We start from the raw sequence: 22,353 nt of genomic DNA on the forward strand, positions 1-22,353 counted from the left end.
AGGAGGAGATCTCGGGATCAGCTGCACAGAACAATGTAAGTGATATATAATTCTGTTCAGCTTCTCTGTCACTAGTTTATGCTACCCTGAGATAGGACGCCATATAACTACTGACAGAGTCTCTTTAATAATCCTTTTATTTTTTTTACAGTAGAGAACTCATGGGTAATGTTGAGCAAAGTTGCCGAACTGTTTGGATTTGGCAACATTATTGGGACCTAAACATTGTACATTTTCCTCCTGGCGGCTGGAGAAGTTGGTTTACTCCCGAGGGCTGCCCGGAAAACATGGATACAGCCTATGGCCGGCCAACTTCTCCAGCTGCTAGGAGTCAAATGCAGAGAGTTCAGACTTGGAGAATGTTGTTGAATCCGTAAGGGTACCCAGCATAAGAGTACTCATATAATCTATACACAAGTGGTACACTGAGAAACATATGACATGGATGGAGTTACACTATCATCTAAAAAATTATTATTCTGTTAATTTCCTGAAAAAATCAGAATGATCAAGATGAATTTACCGTATAAAGATCTCAATAAGGCATGTCTTGGCCTGTCTGTATGTGGTTTTAACAATACTGTTTTTTTTGTTTTCAATTTAATTCAAAATTTTATAAAATTTTCAAAATAATAACATAAATGCCTAGTAAGATATAGTTATCATTGTGAAAAGAGATAAACACAGGTATAGTAGGAACTCAAATAAGAACATGAACAAGAAAGGAAGAAGGGAGGAAATTAGGAGCAAGGGTCGTATTATGGGGCGTTTACACAGAAAGATTTATCTGACAGATTTCGGAAGCCAAAGCCAGGAATGGATTTGGAAAGAGGAGAAATCTCAGTCATTCCTTTATGATCTGTTCCCTGTTTATAGTCCGTTCCTGGTTTTGGCTTCCAAAATCTATCAGATAAATCTGTCTGTGTAAACGCAGCATTAGACAAAGCGATTTTTAACGATTAACGATCACAAATGAGATTGTTTATCGTTAACCTGAAATATATTAAACTATATTATGCTGCATTAACACGGAGCAACAATTAGCCCAATCGAACGATTAACGATTTCGAAGTAACAATGTGTTTTTCATAACGATCAGCATTTAGACAGAACGATATATCGTTTGGAAAATTCATTATTGCGTTCGGTGAATCGGTGAAAGACTGTTTACACAAAACGATCTGTGAATTTTTAGCGCACGACCAACGAAGATTTGAGAACATGTTGAAAGATCAAAATGAACGATTTCTCGCTCGTCGCTTGATCGTTCGCTGTGTTTACACGAGCCAATTATCGCTCAAATGCGATCGTTATTGCGAAAATTTAAGCGATAATTGTTCAGTGTAAACAGAACAATAGGCGTTAGTTGTGACTGTTCCTACGATCATTTACTCCATCTGAACCCAGCAAATGAAGGAACGATGTGCAATTACACTGAACGATTAGCAAACGATAACTTTAGGGTCAGATATAAATCAACGATCAACGACACACAAGTGATTTTTCGATTGTTGCCTGCAATTACACAGAACAATTATTGTATAAATTTGAATGATATATCGATTTTCTGCACGACAATCTTCCCGTGTAATAGGGCCCTAAGAAGAGGAGAGAGAAAAAAAATACATTAGTGATTTTTATAGCATTGGATGATGTATCCTTTTCTGGAAACCATGTGGGTATTGTGGCTCTGTGCTGTTATCTTCTTCATAAACTAAATCAATACACCAGTGCTTTCTATGTCTTGGCTTCAAAGCTGCCACTGAAAAGTACACATAAACTTCAAGGAGCTAAGACATGGCGTTAGGAAGATAATAAGTGACTTATGCAAACAGAACGGGAAATAAAACTGGTTATCCAGGTTCAGTATTTACAGAGGGTCTCACAGCGCCTCTGTATCTGTATTTTCTATGAAATAAAAAACTGGAACTTCTGATTCTTAACCCCTTTAAGACCAGAAAAGTTTCTACTTTTTTTCTTTTATGTTTTTGTCTTGCCGAGTTCTAAAAGCCATAAATATTTTATTTTTTCAATAATCTTCATATAAAGATGTATTCGTCTTTTTTGTGGGACCAATTGTACTTTGTATTGACATTTTTTTTAATGAAAAAAATGTACAGTAAAAACGGAAAAAAAGGAGTAAAATTTTAATAAATAATCGGAAAATGAATAAAAAAAATAAATAAAAATAAATATGGATACAGCTGCCCCATTTTGACCCCTGAGGGTGAGGGCATTTTATTGCCATTTTTTTCTACATTCATGTATTTTATAATTACTATATAATTTATGTATTTATATATATATATATTTTTTTTTTAGTGTTTTTTTTCCCTTTATGTTACTATCCCACCTTGAGGACTTCACTATCTGATTGCCTGGTGACAACCATAATAAATTGCAGTGTTGATCTGCTCTGCATTGTATTATGCCTTTCAGAGGCATAGCTGATTAGACTCTGCCTTAGGGTACTATTACACCCTATCCGGCCGATTATCGTTCCGTGTAATAAACACAACGATCAGCCGATGATTGTTGATATAGGTTTGGACCTATAATTGTCACCGACCGCGCATTGCTATTTGCAAAGTGCATACATTACTGTCAGGGACCACCACGGCCAGTGATTGGCTAAGACAGGCCACTCTAAAGCTGTAGTACGTGGGACCCGGGGAGAAGCGGACTGCAAGAGGAGCCCTGGATCATGGATAGGTAATGTATGCACTTAATGACCACAAAAATTTCAAAGTTAAAAAAAAAAGCAAATTTTGCCAGACAATTTTTTAAAGACAATTTTACAGATATTTCACAATCTTTTGAATAAGTTAAAGCATTACAGAGCTATAATCACACAAAGTGAGACAGGTCAGAAACTCTGTAATAGGTTTTATTGGGTTCTTTCTGTACTCAAAAAGCAATTTCCCAGCCCCCTCACTCCCTCATTTCTTATCTGCGGATTATCAGGCAAAGCTGTCTTCATTACAGAAGAGCAAAGTAAAGATAGGTTTGCTGAGTCCATTATAACCTATGGAGGGGGGAGGGGCCGAGGGGGATGAAAGAGCAAGAAGAGGAGACAAGTAGCCCAGCAGTTTGGAGACTGAGAACATAAAATGCTGGATTTAGAGGTAAGAAAGGTCACTGCTAGTCTGGGATCTTGATGAGATAAGATTGCAGGATGATGTGCTGTGCAGGGCTGCCTTTTCTCCTCTCTGTGGCGACTCACCCCCCTTTGCCTCTCCATAGAGCATAATGGACAGAGAAATCCTAATTCTTCTAAAGTGAGGTGGGAGGTAGGAAAACAGCTTTTTGACTACAGAAGAAAACTCTTTTGCATAATAAAACCTATTACAGAGTTTCTTAAAATCGCTTGTAATATTATGTAATGATATATGAAAAGTGACGTTTAAATGACCCGGTCTTGAAAGAGTTAAATACTTTTGATTACAGTAAAAAAACAAAAGCATTTTGACAGAATCAGCAACAAGAACAAAGACGTCCAAGGAGCCACCATTTTATCTCAGCTAAAGCTAAAGCTCAGCTAGACGAAACAAACAATACAAGAAGGAACAATACAAGAAGGAAACGTTGCAAACACTGCAATAGCAGACAGCGGTATCAGCTCTAATAGGCTTCTCTAAGAAGGAAGAGAAATAGAATTGCTTACAGGCAAGTACATGTCTACATGGAGCAAACCACTGATCTGGTCACCCAAAAGATGACAGCAGATAGGATGGAGAGAAAGAAAGAAAAAAATCACAGAAAGAAACAAATCACAGAAAATTCCATCCAATATTTTCAAAATCTATTTGTTTGACAGAATGATTTCTTTCTCACCAGCTTAGCCAATCTGTGTGTACACACGTGAGATGCAATAACCTAGAAACATACCCGGTTCCCTGATAATAAGACCTAGTAGAGTTTTTGCTGAATTGCTAAATATAAGGCCTCCCCTGATAGTAAGACCTAGCAAAGTCTTTGTTTAGAAGCATGCCCGCCGCACAGAACATCAGGGCATGATGCTGGGATTCTTTTAAACCTTTTGCCGATGTCCCCTACCCTCATCGGCCGTCGCAGAGCAGCTGAATGCAGGACATGAAGATCGTTGCATGCCGCCATCCCTGTTGTCCCCTGTTGCCAGATATAGTGCTGCACACAGTCTGTTGTTATCCCGTAGTATGCTACCATACCAAACGCTGTCCCTGCTGTGCTGTACGAGTGTGCTGTGGGAAGCTTTCCCTGGGTCTGTGCGAGTATGTAGTGTCATAGGGTTGAATGACACTGAAACCACAGCGGATTTCGCTGCAAATTCACAGCGTGAAATCCGCTGCAGATCCGGTAGGTGTGAAGGCACCCTAACAGTGTACAGTGTATATACGGTGTATACAGTAAGGGGCTTACCTGCCGGGTGGTGGTGTTGGGGAATGTATACAGTAAGGGGGTGTTAGGGAATGTATACAGCATGGAGGCTACCTGGGGAGGTGTATACAGTATGGGGGCTACCAGTGGAGTGGAGTGTATACAGTATGGGGGCAACCTGCAAGGGGGGGGAGTGTATACAGTATAGGGACTACCTGCAAGGGGGGGGGGGGGGGGTGTATAGAGTATGGGGGCTACCCACAGGGGTGGGTACATTTTCTAGTATATATATGTATATGTATTGTGGGAGATTAGCTCTGTAGAGCCGGGCAGACAGCAGGATTGGCAGTCAGAGACAGGGACACAAACTTGTATATAACAGAGATGCCCCTGTTTGTTTTTTGAAACCAAAAGAAATTCAGCCCTTACATACAGGCACAAAGTACCATAAATCCTGCTCGTCTGAGCTCTAACTAACACAGCAAATCCTGGTTATACAGGTGACCGGCTACCAGTCACCCAATATAAAACAACATCAGTTGGTACAATACCAGTGTGGCTCCAAGTCCTTTAGCAGCCCTGACCTTCTCCACAGCCAGGAGAGACCTCCATGCACAGGAGAGAGACATCCACAGCCAGGAGAGACCTCCATGTACAGGAGAGAGACATCCACAGCCAGGAGAGACCTCCATGTACAGGAGAGACATCCACAGCCAGGAGAGACCTCCATGTACAGGAGAGACATCCACAACCAGGAGAGACCTCCATGTACAGGAGAGACATCCACAGCCAGGAGAGACCTCCATGCACAGGAGAGACATCCACAGCCAGGAGAGACCTCCACAGCCACGAGAGACCTCCATGCACAGGAGAGACATCCACAGCCAGGAGAGACCTCCATGTACAGGAGAGACATCCACAGCCAGGAGAGACCTCCACAGCCAGGAGAGACCTCCATGTACAGGAGAGACCTCCACAGCCAGGAGAGACCTCCATGTACAGGAGAGAGACATCCACAGCCAGGAGAGACCTCCATGCACAGCCACAGCTCTATACACTCTGTGCCTCCCCTTATGAGACCTGTGATCAGTGGCCTCCAGCACCTGGGCTGACTTGGCCAGATAGAAAAACCTGGACTGGCCAGAAAGGGAATGACAGGCCCCACTACCAACCTGCCTGTATTCCATAAAAATCCAGGCCCTTTTACAGCAACTAAAAACAGTCCCATAGCAAGTAGTTTGCTATGGGGTTTTAACTTTCCTGGATTCCTCCATATCTCACCCAGCTTTCCCTGGATGAGGTATGGACTTTCTGGAACCTAGTATTCACATATGACAGGTACCTCGGGGAGATATAGCGATTCCCAACCACAATCCCTGTCACTGTCTCACAATATATATATATATATATATATATATATATATATATATATATATACAGTGGTGCCTTGGATTACGAGCATAATTCGTTCCGGGACTGTGCTTGTAATCCAAATTCACTCTTAAACCAAAGCAAATTTTCCCATAAGAAATCATAGAAATGCAGACAAATGGTTCCACACCCCAAAAATAATGATTTATTATTCTAAATAACATGTAAAAATAATGAAACAAACATTCAGAAACAGTAGAATATGTGATATTATAAGTTACTGTACAGTAATGGAGAGGATGGGAAACACAAGGGCGGACAGAGACTGCAGGGAGCAGGAAGGAATGAGCAGGACAGATGTGGGCACATACATGCAGCGCTCTCTGTCCGGGGAGAGAGGGGTTACAGCTATGGAGAGATTACCTCCACAGTCCTGTCCCCTGATGTAAGCCCCAGCCTGAAGTGGATCTGCTATGCTTTGGAAGGTGAGGGAGACTTCCTGGGTCAGAGTACAGGGCTGTAGACCCCGCTGTGCAGACCATGCCCCTCCTCCACTTGCGCTTCCAATTAGTTCAGGGAGCTCTTACACCAAAGCAATGCTCTTAAACCAAGTCACAATTTTGAAAAACTGTGAGCTCTTAAACCAAGTTACTCTTAAACCAAGGTACCACTGTATATACAGTATATACCAGGCTGGGTTACCTACCACAACTGCTGGAAGTAATAACTGACTGATAATATTAGGATTACTGGGCTGTCACTTTATCATAAGAATGAAATTCTATTGGAATAAAATTGCAGTATTTGTGGAATCATTGAGTAAATGACGGCATTGCTCTGAATATACAGTGCCAGCCAGAGATAAATGTTAGATGCAGACTCATTGTCTCCAATATGCCCACAATAAAACTGTATTTCCGTGATAAGTGAATCTTATTTTCAGGGTATCTCTTCTGAATAGACATTTATCAGCCTGAATTATTTACATACTTGTCGCCTGACAGATGCATACGGCTTTGTGACCACTATTGCGGCTTACCAGGGCTGTCCATGATAAGTAACGTGCTGATTAATGTTTATTGCATGTAGGAATCTCCCCTGTGAGAGTGTATATGAAGGCTGCACCGTCGGTGAGTGATGGCTGACCTCCCTGTACACAGCTTTTCTGCTAATCCTAGCTAAAAAAGAAAAAAAACTTGCTGGTTACAATTAGTTTTGTTTTAGGAACTGAGGGGAAAATTGTTTTTTTCCCCTTTATTACAATTAAATATAAGCTCTATAAACAATGTCCGATTCGGCCGATTTTTGCTCCATAGAATAGAGAGAACTCATCGGCTGATCGTTCATTTAGGTTCAGACCTAAAATCGTCGTTCGCCACCAGCGCATTGCTACGGTTGAATAGCGGTGTGCGGCGGTGACCGACGATTTCAGCAGAACCATACATAACCTTTCCGGGCCGCAGGTCTTCTTCTCCCAGTCCCGCTCGTCAGCATCGGCTTCGGAGCGGGGCTGTCTGAACTGACAGACCACTAAGCCAATTACTGGCCGGGACCGCCGCGGCCAGTGATTGGCTGAGTGGTCTGTCAGTTCAGACAGCCCCGCTCCGAAGCTGCTGCGGCTCGCGGGACCGGGAGAAGAAGACCTGCGGCCCGGACAGGTAATGTATGAAGCAAGGGCTGCAAGGACATTGGTAACGATGTCCCTGCAGCCCTTGTTTCACGATCATAGGGGCCGTGGAATAGGCCCAGTAAACGAGCGCCGATCTAGCAGATCGGCGCTCGTTTAGGCTCCTCCGGTGGAATAGGGCCCTAACACATCACTCTGATACCTGACTACTGACTTCTGATACCTTGTGGCCTAGCGCAGGGACAGAGGCCGTGGGCCAGATCAGGGCTCGCCTTCCCCCAACCCAAACCCGGTCATGACAGTTTTCTTATCGAAAATAATAAGGCCGGGTTCACACTCATCAAAATTAGCAGAATTCTGCGGCGGAATTGTCCACCGCGGAATGCCGTTAGCCTCCCTCTCATAATGGGAGTCTATAGGAGGCGAGCGCTCCTGCTCTGTCCGCGCTGAAGAATGAACAAGTTCATTCTTCAGCGCGGAGAGACGATGTGAGAACAGCAGCGCGCGCCTCCCATAGACATTATGAGAGGGAGGCTAACGGCATTCAATTCCGCTAGTTTTGCTCAGTGTGAACCCGGCCTAAGAAAAAAAGGCAACAAAGGTATATTCTGAATGCTTTTACTGATCTCTATCCAGCGGTGCCTCCAGCTCAGTATGCCGTCAGAGCAATCAGATTCCCGGAGATTAGATTTATGTATTTCTTTATCCTTTCAAACTATGCGGCTATGTTATAGAGTGGTTTTGTATGGTCAACTATTGCAGAGCCAGGGGACCCTGTTCATGTACAGGGACCCTCTGGTAGAAAGGTAGAAAAAACATTACACTTGCATCTTAGACATTACCAAACTTTAAATTTAAAGGGGAACTATCAGGAGGATAGATGAATCAAACCCTCTGATACGTCCCTATTGCACAGGAGACGCTGAGGAGGAGGGTATGTCTCTTACCTTCCTCCTCGGCACCATTCCGGTGCCACTAGTCATGTGCTCCACGGTCCAGTAAGACAGTTAGAAGCACTGGGGCACCTGTTAGGAGCACTACCCGCCCCCAGTCAGCCCGCTAAATTGATTATAATTAGAGAGGGGCCGGCCATGGGCCTGTTTAAGCTGACAGGCCGCTCAGTCAATCAGGGATCACCGCGGCCAGTGATTGGCTGACCGGCCTGTCAGCTAAGACAGGCCGCTCTGAAGATGCAGTGCGCGGGACCCGGGGAAAAGCGGACTGCAAGAGAAGCCCTGGACCATGGATAGGTAATGTATGCAGTTTAAAAGCAAGGGCTGCAAGGAATGTCCCTGCAGCCCTTGTTAAACGATTATCGGGCCGTGTAATAGGCCCAGTAAACAAGCGCCGATCTAGCAGATTGGCGCTCCCTTACAGTTATAATCGGGCCCCCATCGGGCCATGTTATAGTACCCTAAGAGACATACTTTCCTTCTCAGCGTCTCCTGTGCAATAGGGACATATCCGCAGGTTAGATTTGTTCCCCTATTTCCAATCTATATCTTCTGTGTGTTTTATTTTCATCCTAAAAAAAAGGAATATTATATTGCCTGTCAAATGCCGAACAATTATTCTCTGCAACAGACTCACCCCACAGAAAGTCTGTATGTAGCCGTGCTTTATAGTCATGGTAAACAATTCTTTACATGTTATAAAACAAACATGTGGCTCCCGCATACTGATTACCATGTAATTACATAGAGCCGAGGAGACACGGAGAGGGTCTTCTCCTAGGGCGGAGGCCACATCCACACTCAACGCTTTGTGACGCTCACTTTTTCCCAAGAGTTATCGCATTTTCATTCAGATGCTGGAAAGTGAATTCATGTTTATAATCGCGGTGATGTCATAAAGCGTTTACGGGAGGGAAGGCATGAAAGATTCATCTCAACCTTTACGGTTATTCCCTCAGCAGTGAAAAATGTGCCGATCTAAGACTAATTGCACTAAACTTTAGTCAGAGCAGCAATGCAACCTGAAGAGAAGTAATTCTGGGGGTCACTATAGAGGGTGGGGCCCATAAGAGCGCTCTATCCTTAGGGAGAAGCATTGGAGATGGGAGCCTGTTACACATTTTGGGGGTAATTTATGAAGGCCCCGCCCCTAATTTCCCCACCTCTAAGGGTACTATTACACCAAGCGATTTTTTTGACGACTAACGATAACCTATAAACTCAAACGACCGCTATGGCAAACAACCCGAAATCATTTGCTCAATTACATGGAACGATGATCGTTACTCATGATCGTTCTTGCGGTCGTTTTGTTGTCACTATTGCGTACCTTTTAACTATGACTCCTTAATACACCGAGCGTCACTATTGCGTACGTTTCAGCTATGACTTGAAAGAAACATACTTCAGACAGTTCTGGTTATATCTGATTGAGGGAGGAAACAAAATCCACAATGGACTATCTGTACATAGAAGATATGGTCAGTAAGACCCTATTACATGAGACGATTCTTGTTCGAAAAATCGTTAGATCGTTCGGATTTGAACAATAATCGCTCAGTGTAATAGCAGACAACGATTAAACGAACAACGAGAAATTGACCTATTTTTATCGTTGATCGTTTGCAAACCTTTCGGTGTAATAAGATGTTGTTCGGTCGTTCTCAGTAGCAACGAACGCAATAGTGACTACAAGACGACCGCAAGAACGATCATAAGTAACGATCATTGTTCCGAGTAATTGGGTGAACGATTTCAGGTTGTTCACCATAGTGGTTGTTTGTTATCGCTAATTGCTGATCATCGAAAAGTCGCTTTGTGTAATAGTACCCTAAGGGTACTATTACACGGAACTATAATTCGGCTGATTATCGCTCCGTGTAATAAATACAACGATCAGCTGATGACAACGATCTGAGGATATACATTACCTGTCCAGGCTGCAGGGCTCCTCTTGCGGTCTTCTCCCCGAGTACCGCACGCTCCAGGTTCAGAGCGGCCTGTCTCAGCTGACAGGCTGCTCAGCCAATCACTGGCCACGGCTCAGACAGGCCGCTCTGAAGCTGGAGCGCGCGGGACCCGGGGAGAAGACCGCAAAGGGAGGCCTGCAGCCTGGACAGGTAATGTATAAAGGGCTGCAAGAACATCGGTAATGATGTCCCTGCAGCCCTTGTTGAACAATAATCAGGCCGTGTAATAGGCCCAGTAAATGAGCGCCGATCTAGCAGATCAGCACTCGTTTACCATTATTATCGGGATTTCATCGGCCCGTGTAATAGTACCCTAAGTGTTTAATTGTAAGTCACAAGAGTGTCTCCTGTCACTTTTTTTTAATGGGGACCCCCACAGTATAACTATAAGGGTCCCGATTGGTTCCCTTGACTACCAGAAGTCTCATACTTACCTCCGTGAATTCTGATTCCTGAACTTATCATAGAGTCTGCCTGACCCATCTAAAAATAAATACATAAACATACTCAGTATCGTAGCGTGCATAATGGTCCGATCTAGTAAAATATAACTATATTGGTTCCGGACGGTGAAATGTGTAAAGGAGAAGAAGAAAAAAAATGCCAGGATTGCTGATATATATATTTATAAAAAGTGATCAAAACTTCTTATCTACACAAATATTGTATCAATACAAACTCAAAAATAGCCCCAAACAGTTCTGTAGGAAAAAAATAAAAACCTTAAAAGAGTCACAAGAGACATTTAATCATAATTGTTTGCAAATTAAAGAGAATCTATGTTAGGCTATGTTCACACTGTGTACAATTCTGGCCGCATTTCGTACGCCACCAATCATGTGCGGCTTAAACATACGCCCGTAGTACAGTTATGCTTCCCTAGCTTGTTTCGAAGTGATCTGAAACAGGTCATTTACTTGGAAATCTTTGCCCAGCCCAATAAAACTCACAGAATCTTTTGGATCGAAAAATCAAGTTCAATTTGGCTGAAATAAGTACTCCGTAAGGGACCGCATGGTAATCCACGGCCGTGAGTTGGAACATTTCCGTCCTCAAACAATGGTCTTGTTCATTTTTCACGGCGCCGCATACGATCCGGCCGTAAGCTCATACGTAGTGTGCACTGTGCGGGCGTATATCGTATACTTTCAAGCGAACGCATCAACCTCAAAACTACATGCGTATATTCGCGGTTCGCACTACGGCCGGAAAGATACGTAGTGTGAACATAGCCTAAACCTGCATATCGTTGTAGTCTGAGTGACCTATAAAATAAAGTTACACTGACGTCAAGACACATGATGGTGACTCTCCAATGTTTTGGTTGATCTCCCTGAGGTCAACCAGCGTCCTTTTCCATGCACTTACTAGTCATTGCTCCCACTAGCCCGAATCCTACTCCACACCGATGAGGGGCAAATACCCCGAAACAGCTGTCTGTACATGGATACCTTGCTTGGGCGGTTTTCTTGACTGGAGACATTCTTTGGCTTTGTTGTTCCTTCCCGGAGGAAGGTAAGGCTAGTTCACTGACGTCGAGACAAGTGATGGTGTCTCTGCAGTGTTCTTTTGCCTATAGGATAAAGTTAACCTGTCCGTTTTACTGTAAAGTGCATTGCATAGACAAAATGGCTTCTTTTTTTTCAAATTTCCCCCCATAAATGATATTTTGGGGTTTTTGTCATACATTTTATGGTAGATTGAAAGGTACCATGACAAAGTACAGTTGTTTCTGAAAAAAACAAGCCCTCACATGGCTTGTAGAAATATAAAAGATTTATGGCTGTTATTATCCTTCCTCCAGTTCTCAGCTGCTGCTTTCTGCTGAAGACACAAAAATCTGTGCCTAAGGCTGGGTTCACACTACGTATATTTCAGTCAGTATTGTGGTCCTCATATTGCAACCAAAACCGGGAGTGGATTAAAAGCACAGAAAGGCTCTGTTCACACAATGTTGAAATTGAGTGGATGGCCTCCATATAACAGTAAATAACGGCCATTATTTCAATATAACAGCCGTTGTTTTAAAATAACAGCAAATATTTGCCATTATATGGCGGCCATCCACTCAATTTGAACATTGTGTGAACAGATCCTTTCTGTGCTTTTAATCCACTCCTGGTTTTGGTTGCAATACTGACTGAAATATACGTAGTGTGAACCCAGCCTAAAATTGGAAAGGCCTGCCAGTCATTCTAGGTAGCGTCCCCAGGGCATAAGAAGCATCAGGCTGTGTAAAAGGGCCCCAAGGCTTTTGTTTTTTATGTATGCTTCATAAACAAGTGAAAACACCTGTGTAAATGTGCATCGACTTTACCAAAAAAATAGACAGCACTCTACTATAATGATTTCTCTATTTATAGAATGAACACTTGAGTAAAGTGTCATTTGGATGCACGCCTCGGTGTACTCATCCAGCACAAAACCGTACTGCTGTCCTCAACGACCAGAACATAGGCTTATAATCATATCAATATGTGCACAATATATTTAGACTGGGATACAAAACATTTTACAAACAGAATATTTTTACCCCTTCATGATCAGACACTGTTGATTAATATTTGTTTATTGATTTAAAGGGAATCTGTCACTAGGTTTATTCTGACTTAAATGAGGGCAGCATTAACTAGTGATAAAAACGGTGTATTACTGACATTATTTTGTTCAGCCGTTCTCCTAATATGCAGGAGAATAGGATTCTTGCCACACCCCTCCCCCCGCCCTCCAGCTGCTGATTGACAGGTGACTGTCTATACACAGCATGTATAGATAACTGCCAATCAGCAGCTGGTGGGAGGAGTTTTCTGCTTCTCATGAATATCCAGGACTACTGGGCTCATGCACATAATGGAGAGGACTACTTATTGTCCATGTTATTCAGGAGGAGATCTCTGGATCAGCTGCACAGAACAATGTAAGTGATCCATCATTCTGTTCAGCTTCTCTGTCACTTGTTTATACTACCCTGAGATAGGACGCCATAATCCTACTGACAGAGTCTCTTTAAGAAGCAATTTTTTTTATAATGTTAACTCACCAGAAGTATTTCTGCACGGTAATTTGGATATGTCAAAGTTTTACCACAATTTACTTCTTCAGGAGTAATGGTCCTTTGCCACAGACCGATTATGGTTCAAATCTGCACAATAGTGATCACATTTGAACGATTTTCTGCTCGTGTAAATATAGCTAATAAGCCTGTAACGCTGATATTGGAATAAAGTAACAAACTTTTTGAATTTAATTAAATTTTTTTCTTTTCATTTCCACGCACATATTATGATCAAGCATCTTTTATCTTTGAAGTTGAGACCCACAATAAGGACTTTATCCAATATTATCGTACATGGGATATACTGTTTATGCCTCTTTTTTTCCAGGTGGGATTGGCTGCGCTGGCTCTGATCCTCTCTGCCTTTTAGCATCATTTACTTCTGTTACTGCATCATTTTTGTGAATACGCTGCAGTACTGCAATGACACTTCAACATGTGTGAACACAGCCCTAATTTCACTGCACACTTCTGCACAATCAGTGAAATCAGTGCAACAGCTGCTTCTGGCCGGTCAGAGATGGTGAATCACTCAGGTGATTGGGGGATCCAGCCCCGCCTCCTGTGACATCACCCCCTGCCCCCTGTCTGCATCATCAGCCTGTCCTCAGCAAACACAAACAATGTGAGACAAAGTCATTGAAGATTTGTCTCCTAAGGTGGGAGAGCAGTGGGAGCAGGAGACAATGTGGATTTGCACATTTTTTTTCACTTCCTTGATTTCTATCAGCTACCAGTGTGGCAGAACTGCACAGATACAGTAATACATTGTATAGACACATCTATATAACTTTTAATGTACTTTTAATAGAAAACAAGTTTTCCTTATTTTCCTGCTGAATTTACTAAAGGGCTAATTTCTGGTGCAGCTATACAAAAAAAAAAAATCTGAGGTGTAAATGACTTTGTGTCTCGCATCTGGACAAGACATTACTGACCAGCATCACACAAAAAGATACACAGCGCACAATGTGGTTGGAATGTCCGAAAATTAGCAAACAATAGGTAATGCCCCCCAAAAATGTTTAGAAGCTCCCAAGATATTTCTGGTGCCTGGACTGGAGATATCATATGTAAGTTTATCAATTATTCTACAATTTCATAGCACTTGATTGTATGCAAAGCAATTCTAATATAAAGCTAATTTTTCTTTATGACCTCACAGTGTTTTCTATGTATTGTACAGTGTGTCCTATGTATTGTACAATGTGTCCTAAATATCATACAGAGTGTCCTATATATCGTACAGTGTGTCCTATATATCATACAGTGTGTCCTATATATCGTACAGTGTGTCCTATATATCGTACAGTGTGTCCTATATATCGTACAGTGTGTCCTATATATCGTACAGTGTGTCCTATATATCATACAGAGTGTCCTATATATCGTACAGTGTGTCCTATATATCATACAGAGTGTCCTATATATCGTACAGTGTGTCCTATATATCGTACAGTGTGTCCTATATATCGTACAGTGTGTCCTATATATCATACAGAGTGTCCTATATATCATACAGAGTGTCCTATATATCGTACAGTGTGTCCTATATATTGTACAGTGTGTCCTATATATCATACAGAGTGTCCTATATATCGTACAGTGTGTCCTATATATTGTACAGTGTGTCCTATATATCATACAGAGTGTCCTATATATCATACAGAGTGTCCTATATATCGTACAGTGTGTCCTATATATCATACAGAGTGTCCTATATATCGTACAGTGTGTCCTATATACTGTACAGTGTGTCCTATATATCATACAGTGTCCTATATATCGTACAGTGTGTCCTATATACTGTACAGTGTGTCCTATATACTGTACAGTGTGTCCTATATATTGTACAGTGTATCCTATATACTGTACAGTGCGTCCTATATACTGTACAGTGTGTCCTATATATTGTACAGTGTGTCCTATATATTGTACAGTGCTTCCTATATATTGTACAGTGTGTCCTATATACTGTACAGTGTGTCCTATATATTGTACAGTGTATCCTATATATTGTACAGTGTGTCCTATATACTGTACAGTGTGTCCTATATATTGTACAGTGTGTCCTATATATCGTACAGTGTGTCCTATATATTGTACAGAGTGTCCTATATACTGTACAGTGTGTCCTATATATTGTACAGTGTGTCCTATATATTGTACAGTGTGTCCTATATACTGTACAGTGTGTCCTATATATCATACAGAGTGTCCTATATATCGTACAGTGTGTCCTATATATCGTACAGTGTGTCCTATATATTGTACAGTGTGTCCTATATACTGTACAGTGTGTCCTATATACTGTACAGTGCGTCCTATATACTGTACAGTGTGTCCTATATATTGTACAGTGCTTCCTATATATTGTACAGTGTGTCCTATATACTGTACAGTGTGTCCTATATATTGTACAGTGTATCCTATATATTGTACAGTGTGTCCTATATACTGTACAGTGTGTCCTATATACTGTACAGTGTGTCCTATATACTGTACAGTGTGTCCTATATATTGTACAGTGTGTCCTATATACTGTACAGTGTGTCCTATATACTGTACAGTGTGTCCTATATATTGTACAGCGTGTCCTATATACTGTACAGTGCGTCCTATATACTGTACAGTGCGTCCTATATATCGTACAGTGTGTCCTATATACTGTACAGTGTGTCCTATATACTGTACAGTGTGTCCTATATATTGTACAGTGTATCCTATATACTGTACAGTGTGTCCTATATACTGTACAGTGCGTCCTATATACTGTACAGTGTGTCCTATATATTGTTAGTTGCAGTGATTGCAAACTATTAGAGTTAATAAATATACATCATTTCGATGCTTAATGTAGATTAGTGGCCAATGTAAATATTACAGTCTGCACCATCAAGTACATCAAGGGTTTTTTGCCCCCAGTGTGACAGTCTCCCTTCTAGTGAAGTCACGATACCAGAATTTTGAGTTCGATACCGATACTAACTTTTTTATTTTGATACTCAATACCAGTTCGATACTTAGTAAAGTATATAAAAAAAAAATAATACAGTGGTAGAAATATAATACCCCTGCACTATTACAGTGATACCAATTTTTGGACTATTTTTATTTTATTGCGTTAAAAATAAAGTTAGTGATATCTGTCTAAGACAGCTCTGCTGCATCAGCTATCACTAAGACAGCCCTGCTACATCAGCTATAACTAAGACAGCTCTGCTACATCAGCTATCACTAAGACAGCTCTGCTACATCAGCTATAACTAAGACAGCTCTGCTACATCAGCTATAACTAAGACAGCTCTGCTACATCAGCTATCACTAAGACAGCTCTGCTACATCCGATATCACTAAGACAGCTCTGCTACATCAGATATCACTAAGACAGCTCTGCTGCATCAGATATCACTAAGACAGCTCTGCTGCATCAGATATCACTAAGACAGCTCTGCTGCATCAGCTATCACTAAGACAGCTCTGCTGCATCAGATATCACTAAGACAGCTCTGCTGCATCAGATATCACTAAGACAGCTCTGCTACATCAGATATCACTAAGACAGCTCTGCTACATCAGCTATCACTAAGACAGCTCTGCTACATCAGCTATCAGTAAGACAGATCTGCCGCATCAGCTATCACTAAGACAGCTCTGCTGCATCAGATATCACTAAGACAGCTCTGCTACATCAGCTATTACTAAGACAGCTCTGCTACATCAGATATCACCAAGACAGCTCTGCTACATCAGATATCACTAAGACAGCTCTGCTGCATCAGATATCACTAAGACAGCTCTGCTACATCAGCTATCACCAAGACAGCTCTGCTGCATCAGATATCACTAAGACAGCTCTGCTACATCAGATATCACTAAGACAGCTCTGCTACATCAGCTATCACTAAGACAGCTCTGCCGCATCAAATATCACTAAGACAGCTCTGCCGCATCAGATATCACTAAGACAGCTCTGCTGCATCAGATATCACTAAGACAGCTCTGCTACATCAGCTATCACTAAGACAGCTATCACTAAGACAGCTCTGCTACATCAGCTATCACTAAGACAGCTCTGCTACATCAGCTATCACTAAGACAGCTCTGCCGCATCAGCTATCACTAAGACAGCTCTGCTACATCAGCTATCACTAAGACACCAGATACCTTGACTGCCCACACAGCTGCTATCTGCACCAATCACCAAGATTGCTGAGGAAGAGAAGGTTACACAGGTTCGCACACACCCTATAGCCAGAGCAAGGCCGACACCCCCCCCCCCCAGTCACCCCCCACATCACTGATGTCTGCTCCTCACAGCCCTGGCCACCTCCCCCATCTGCCAGCCGGCTGGATCCTCACATGTGCTGCACATCCAACCGCCTCCTCCGTCCTCCTCTCCGGAACCTCCCGCTCTCAGTCTTCTCTCCCCAGCCGCCTCCTCCGTCCTCCTCTCCGGGACCTCCCGCTCTCAGTCTTCTCTCCCCACCTGCCTCCTCCGTCCTTCTCTCCGGGACCTCCTGCTCTCAGTCTTCTCTCCCCAGCCGCCTCCTCCGTCCTCCTCTCCGGGACCTCCTGCTCTCAGTCTTCTCTCCCCAGCCGCCTCCTCCGTCCTCCTCTCCGGGACCTCCCGCTCTCAGTCTTCTCTCCCCAGCCGCCTCCTCCGTCCTTCTCTCCGGGACCTCCTGCTCTCAGTCTTCTCTCCCCAGCCGCCTCCTCCGTCCTCCTCTCCGGGACCTCCTGCTCTCAGTCTTCTCTCCCCAGCCGCCTCCTCCGTCCTCCTCTCCGGGACCTCCTGCTCTCAGTCTTCTCTCCCCAGCCGCCCAGACCTCCGTGCAGCTCCGGCTCCGGCTGCATAAATCATTTCCCTGATAACAGAGTCTGGCCGAGCCGGACTCTATTATCAGAGAGGGGTCTGCTACACACAGTAGCCGATCCCTGCTGCATACGGAGTGGTTAGATGCCGCTGTCAGTGTGACAGCCGCATCTACACAGTAAGTGCCGGCTATTTGAAAATGGCGCCGCCGGGAGCGGAGGGAGAGCCGCGCAGCAGAGGTGACTGCAGGGGGCAGGGAGAGGCATACAGAGAACACGGCCGGTGCTCAGATAGCCGCCGGCCGTGTTCTCTGCACTGTACTTTATGTTAAGCTGCACTATTATGCAGCGTAACATGAAGTATCGATACCAGGAAATCCTTGGTATTGAATCGTTTTTTTGCCCGAAATATCGATAGTAGTATCGATATTTCGGTGCATCCCTACTCCCTTCCCCTCTGTGTCGCGGCTCCATTGGAATGAATGGAGCCCCATCACAGGGGGGTGAATAAAGCAAATGTTTCCCTCTTTTCACTGACTTGGTGCGCCTTCTCCGTCATTATGAACCATCCTATGAATTATCCAAATAGAAGAAAATAAATAAAATAATTCTGCAAATGAAAGTTTAATAAGAGCGAATTAAACGGAAGAGTGAGATGAGATTGTTAGTTTGTACCTCTTAAACCCACACTAAATGGCTGGCAATATTATTTTTTTGGAAGTCGTAAAAATTAATGCCGGCATTGCAATGTTCTTTAAAAATCATAGAACAAAGAAACAAAAAAATGATAGATTTACGTCTGAATGGATGAAATATAATTCCCAGCGGGCAACTAAAGAGTTTCAGCGCAATTTGTTCCATTTTCAATCTTTAAAAAAAGGAAATTTGGGGATTTAACGCTTTATAGCTTTTTTTTTTTTTCGTGGCAGGAAAGGTAAGATAAATCATCAGAGTAAGAATACATCCAGAAAAGGCACCACTGGGTCCATCTAGTCGGCCCTGTTAGTATTTCCCTTTTTATTATCTTAGGATAGATATATGTATATACCAGGCAGGTTACATTCTGTTATTGTAAATAGTAGAGATGAGCAAAGCAAATTCCTACTGATTTGTTAAGGAAATTTGCTAAAAAAAACAAAATGGCGGACGCACATGCTATCTGGAGCATCACTGAATGGGGGAAAGGGATTAACCATAATCCCTAGTGCTCGTCCAATCAGCTGAGGGGCCCCTCTGTGATGTCAGCACCTCCCCCTCTATATAAGAAGGTTCGGTAACGGAGGCGGCCAGTCGGCTGTGTGTGGAGGAGAGAGCAGGATGGCAGAAGGCAGTTATAGCAGAGCAGAGAGAGACTAACAGAGAGATATAGGGACAGAGAGGAGAGGATAGGAGAAACTAACAGAGATATATAGGGACAGAGAGGAGAGGATTGGAGAGACTAACAGAGATATAGGGACAGAGAGGAGAGGATAGGAGAGACTAACAGAGAGATATAGGGACAGAGAGGAGAGGAGAGCAGGGAGAGACTAACAGAGATATAGTAACAGAGAGGAGAGGATATGAGAGACTAATGCTGCGTTTACATGAGACGATAATTGGCCCGATCGTACGATTAACAATGTCGGAGTAACAGGTTTTTTTGTCATAACGATCAGCGTTTAGACGGAACGATTCATTGTACGGAAGAATCGTTTTGCGATCGCTTAAGCCTATCTCACACATTGGTTAAATCGGCGAACAACTGTTTACACGGAACGATCTGCAAATTTTTTGCTAACGACGAACAACGATTTGAGAACATGTAAGATCAAAATGAACGATTTCTCGTTCGTCGTTTGATCGTTCGCTGCGTTTACACGTGCGATTAGCGTTCGAATTCGATCGTTATCGCGCAAATTCGCAAGATAATCGTAACGTGTAAACGCACTATAACCGAGTTATATAGGGACAGAGAGGAGAGGAATGGCGGAAATTGGATGAGTGATTTTTTTTTTAAAAAATTGTGATTTTCTGATTTGTGACACTTTTACAACAACATGCTATAGCAAATTCTCCTTCTGTAATTGTCCAGTATTGTAGCTACCATAGTCTTGGCTGTTTTACTGGAATTCGTTAAGATTCAATTAGCAAATCTTAACCAGTTTGACCATAAATTTGCGAAGCTCGCAAAACGAATTTCCAGCTTCTTCGCTCATCTCTAGTAGATCTGTATCCAGATTTTCCAGGCGGCGCTCGGGATGTATCCACCGGACAGGGTGATCCAAAAGCCGATCGCTCTGCTTTTTACAAATCCTAACAACACCCCATCTCTAATAATCAATTCTTGTGGCTTTGAAATAATTGTTACTTTCCGTATATTATATGCAAGTAAACAGCAATTTAATGGGGACAGTAGCCATTATTTGAAACCACCCTGATCCGCCATAAAACTGCCCATTGGCTCATTGACTTAGCACTACCTAGGCTCTTATATCTCTAGGCTGCAGGCAGCATCCCACTCATCTTGAAGGGTGGCCCTCAGGTCATTAAGGTTCTAGGGTACTCAGTATACCCTATAACTGCAATTGCCTCAGTATACCCTATAATTGCCAATCACACTTCCCCCTATAACTGTAAGTCAGAGCCTTCCTATAATATGAAAAAAAAATTCTTTCAAATCAACTTGTACCATGAAGTGCCAGAGATTTGTAATTTACTTCTATAAAAAAAAAAATCTCAAGTTTTCCAGTACTTCTCAGCTGCTGTATGTCCTGCAGGAAGTGGTGTATTCTCTCCAGTCTGACACCGTGCTCTCTGTTGCCACCTCTGTCCATGTCAGGAACTGCGCAGAGCAGTAGCAAATCCCCATAGAAAACCTCTTCTTCTCTCCAGACTGGAAAGAATACACCACTTCCTGCAGGACATAAAGCAGCTGATAAGTACTGGAAGAATTTAGATTATTTAATAGGAGTAAATTACAAATCTCTGGCACTTTCTGGCACCAGTTGATTTGAAAGAAAAAATATGGGGGGAACAAGCCAAGCACCAAGCACCAAGCCCCGCCTGTATATTACACCCCACCAATCACTGTGAGAAGGATAGGGAGACATGGGCAGGACGCTCCTATAACCAAACACACAATATTTTTTTGTCTCCTTCTGGCACATGGGGGACATATCTCCCCCCATAGCGCCGCAGGCTGATGACACTTCTGCTTTAATGAAATGTTACACAGGTGCTTGTGCCTTATTTATGGCGATACAACCCGGCTATACAAATCTAATCCTGAAAGCTTCGCATAGCGGCAAAGTTCATCATTTCCATAAATATATAATTACACGATGAGTTTTTAATAAGCCGGGGGATGCGCTTATTCTTCTCACTTGTTAGTAACATAAAAAGCTGCATTTGTGCAGATCCGACCTTGTATTTGTGACCTTCTCGGCGTCTGTATTACATCTTGGCTCGTACATTGTATTGTAGAGACAGAGGAACAATACCAGATTAACAATTAATAATCTCCAGTCTTCATTTGCTGTAAGCAGCGATGAACTAAAGCGGTGAGCCATGCAAATAAGAAGAGTTCACATTTGCATATTAAAAACGGAGGTTTCATCCTAAATCCAGTATTTGTTGATCATGCATCATATTATACAATAAGACTATTTAAAATAGACTAATGAGATTTTTTTTTCCCTTCTGTTTTGCTAGAAGGACCGAATATATATAAATGTTATAAAGGGCTGTGATTTACACGAACAGGTGCACTAACATTATTGCTAATAATAACTGCGTGTATTAAATGTAAATGTAAAAAAAAAATCAATGGATGAAAAAACAGATGGGAAAAATAGGTGCATTTGTGTGCATCAGTTTTTACACCGACTTCCGTTATAAAAAAGATCAAAGTGCATCCGTTTTTTTATTTTAACGTGCACAAGAATGCGGTCGACCACGTTTTTGTGTACATTTTTTAAAAACAGATGCATTTTGATCTTTTTTTTTTTTTTTTTTTTTTTTTTTTTTTAAGGCTATGTTCACACTATGTAAAAGTACGGCCATTGTTGCCATATGCAGTGTGGAACATTGCCTACATTTCTGCGGGATCCCGGCCGGAGCGTATACACATCGGATACGCTCTGGCCAGGATCCCGTGCGGACCTGCAAATAACTGACATGAATTGCGGCTGTAGGAAACCCTGTCAGTTCACACAATGAAGCGAGGGG

The 22,353-nt window shown here is 42.5% G+C and overlaps 1 long non-coding RNA gene across 2 annotated transcripts in view; it reads right to left on the reverse strand.

The window, feature by feature from the left end:
• Positions 1 to 22,353, reverse strand: part of LOC138794633 (uncharacterized) — a 60,727-nt gene that overhangs the window by 24,463 nt on the left and 13,911 nt on the right. Inside the window, exon 3 of one of the 2 annotated variants that reach the window (XR_011363479.1) lies at positions 10,715 to 10,760. The exons of the other annotated variant lie outside the window; for it this stretch is intronic. This is a non-coding gene — a long non-coding RNA (uncharacterized lncRNA). Of the gene's footprint in view, positions 1 to 10,714; positions 10,761 to 22,353 lie in introns of those variants that run through there. 2 annotated transcript variants of the gene reach the window in all.

This window comes from Dendropsophus ebraccatus, chromosome 6 (assembly GCF_027789765.1).
Source record: "Dendropsophus ebraccatus isolate aDenEbr1 chromosome 6, aDenEbr1.pat, whole genome shotgun sequence".
Lineage (NCBI taxonomy): Eukaryota > Metazoa > Chordata > Amphibia > Anura > Hylidae > Dendropsophus > Dendropsophus ebraccatus.